Source organism: Arvicola amphibius, chromosome 2 (genome assembly GCF_903992535.2).
Source record: "Arvicola amphibius chromosome 2, mArvAmp1.2, whole genome shotgun sequence".
In the NCBI taxonomy this organism is placed as follows: domain Eukaryota; kingdom Metazoa; phylum Chordata; class Mammalia; order Rodentia; family Cricetidae; genus Arvicola; species Arvicola amphibius.
Window position 1 is genome coordinate 122280587 of NC_052048.2, and position 3218 is coordinate 122283804.

Genomic DNA, 3218 nt, shown 5'->3' on the forward strand with positions numbered 1-3218 from the left:
GACCCAAAGGAACCAGAACAGTTGAGGAAGCTGTTTCTTGGGGATTTGAGCTTTGGAACTACAGATAACAGCTTAAGAGGACATTCTGAGAAATGGAGCATGCTTGCAGATTATGTGGTGATGAGAGATCCCCAAACACAACATCCCAGGGGCTTTGGTTTTGTGACTTACTCATGTATTGAAGAGGTGGTTGCTGTGGTGTGTGTTCGGTCACACAGATTGATGGGCGTGTGCTGGAACCAAAGACAGCCATTTCTAGGAGGGGCATTCTGTAAAGCCTGGTGCCCTTCCAACAGTGAAGAAAATGTTTGTTATGGTATTAAAGAGGATACAGAAGAATAGAATCTGAGAGACGACTTTGAAAAGTATGGTGAGATTGAAACTATAGAAGTTCTGGAAGACAGGCACAGTGGAAAAAAGAGGGTTTGCTTTTGTAACTTTGGATGGTTATGGCACAGCTGATAATGTTGTTTAAAATGCCAGAGAGGTCAATGGGAAAATTGTTGAGTGGAAAAAGCCCTTTCTAAATAAGAAATGCAGTCTGCTGAACCACAGATCAGTTATGGGGGTGGATCTGGCAACTTTATGGGTCATGGAGGAAACTTTGGAAGTGGTGAGGTAATTTTGGTCGTGGTGGAGACTTTGGTGGAAGAGGAGGCTATGGTGGTGGAGGTGGTGGCAGCAGAGGCAGTTGTGGAGGTGGTGATGGTGGGTGTAATGGATTTGGAGGGGATGTTGGCAGCTTTGGTGTGGTCATGGTTACAGTAGTGGAGGAGGCCATGGTGGTGGTGGACCAGGATATGGGAACCAAGGTGGCAGATGTGGTGGTGGAGGGGGTGGGATATGGTGGTTACAACGAAGGAGGAAATTTTGCTGGAGGTAACTGTGGTGATGGTGGGGACAATAATGACTTTGGAAGTAACAGTGGGCAGAAGCAATCAAACTATGAACCCACAAAGCAGGGCAGTTGTGGTGGAAAAAGCTCAGGCAAACCCTATGGTGATGGCTATGAATCTGGTGGAGGAAGTGGTGGGTATGAATAACAGAAGGTTTGAAAAACAGCACAAAGGCGCTGCAATTTGAGGAGTTGTCAGGAAAGCTGCAGGTTACTCTGAGACCATTGTCCCAAATGCTATGGAGGAACTGTAAAAATGTGCTAAATGGCCAATGTAGGCATTCAATGCCACAGAAGGAACGGTGATCCCAGGTCAGCAAAGCTACTGCAGTTTGAATAGGACATTTTTCTTCTAATAACTGTCATATAACAAGTACATAGCCATGGTTTGAAAAAAGTACAACTATTTTTCCATGCAGTGCAATATCAATTAGATAAATTGTGGCAGTTGTACCAGAGATGCTTAAAAAGATTAAGCATTTTTGCCTATCCTCCTAATTTTTGACAAGATAATTCCAATTATAAAATAGTAACAGAAATTCACTGACCCATTTCAGGGCTGTTTCTCCTTTGTACCTGATGCACACTCAGGCCATATTGTCATCACAGGGACACAGTACATCATCTTTTCATAAAATTTTTTTGGTGTGTGTCAATTCTTTTGTTTACAGTGAATATGTGTATATGTGAGTGTGTGTATGCATGGGTATAGGTTAGAGGCCAATGTCTGGTGTCTTCCTTGATGCTATCTGCCCATATAACGCAAAGTCTCTCCTGAGCTGAGAACTCATTGATTGCCTAGATTGGCCAGTTAGCAAGTTCCAGGGCTCCACCTGTCTCTGCACCCTCCAGGGCTAGGGTTATAGATGCCTGCCACCATACCCAGCTTCGGGTGGGTTCTGGACATCTGTATGCAGGGACTTATGCTTATGCGGCAAGTCCTTTACTTGCTGAACCTTGTCTTCAATACATCAGTTTTTTGCTTTTTAAATATGTTTTTTTTAGTATGTGTATATCTCTGTGGGGATTATGGGAGATGTCTTTGAAGTTTAGAAAAAGACAGTGGATCCCCTGGAGCTAGAGTTACAGGCTGTCGTGAATGGAACTATGTGGGTGCTGGGGATTGAACTTGGGTCCTCTGCAGGAGCAGCAAGTGGCCTTTACCACTGAGCCATCTCTCTAACCCCCTTCATTTTTTCTTGATTATTGGCTGATAGCTACACTTGCAAGGTCTCCCTATAGATCCTTCTAATAATATAAATAGACTTGGTGTTTTTCATGGTTACATAAATTATAACAGAGGTCTTCCAAAGATCCTGGCTCTTTAACATACTATGTGTTTCTTCTTCTTCTGATCTGATGGAATTTTAAATTTCCTTGTCAAAATAATGAGAGAGAGAAAGAGAGAGAAAGAGAGAGAGAGAGAGAGAGAGAGAGAGAGAGAGAGAGAGAGAGAGAGAGAGAGGGAGGGAGGAAGGGAGAAACGAAGGAAGGAAGGTCACCTCCAAACAAAGGAAAGAAATGGTTTATTCCTAGAATAGTCCAACAGAACTCTAATGAAAAAGAAACAAGAAACTGACTATAATTCCTACAAATTTTCAAGTTTTTATTTTTAAAAAGCATATGCCTAGAATATGCTCCAAGGAGCTCGGACAACAAAAAGTCAAAAGAACAAAATCCCATGTGTGTGTTTGGGAAGACGACTCAGCAGGTGTCTTGAGGTCTGTGAATTCAAACACTCTTCATTCAGTCTTTCCATCCAGTGTCAACTTTCTGCAAGTGGGCAGTGCCCAAAGGTTTGCTTTCTCCTACCTGGCTCAACAGAGTGTTATTGGAGTATAAGAGCAAAAGTTCCAGCTTTTTTGGGAACCCCAGGAACTGGGCTTGGTCTCTGATTCCAATATGCCAAGTAAAAGGATAAAGAGTGTTGAGAGGCAGAGAAAAAAGGTGAAATCAATGTGGCCATGTTCAGAGTAATGAATAAAGGGGTCCAATGACCCCAAGTTTCTTTAAGGGACAAATGAGATCACTTGAGGTGTTTTTTTTTTTTTTTCAGAAAAGGGAAACAGGAGGGCTTTTTAGGGAGTATGATCAGTGGACAGAGAGGTGATCTTTTTGGGTTAAAAATCTAACTGATTTTTAACTCTCTGCTAGTTCTATAAGGACCTTGGTCATTACTTGAAGGAAACAATTTCAATCCCACAAAATGATTCCATCTGCTCCAGGATACAGCTCCACCATCACGGGTAATCACCCTTATTTGGAGGGTGGTCTGTCCTGTAAGTTGCTGTTGTTTGACAAGGTCCCTTGTCATGAAGAAGCT

At 42.6% G+C, this 3218-nt stretch overlaps 1 pseudogene; it reads left to right on the forward strand.

Annotated features, from left to right (window-relative positions):
• LOC119807304 lies at nt 1-1043 on the forward strand (annotated as a pseudogene).
• Nucleotides 1044-3218: the final 2175 nt, after the last annotated feature.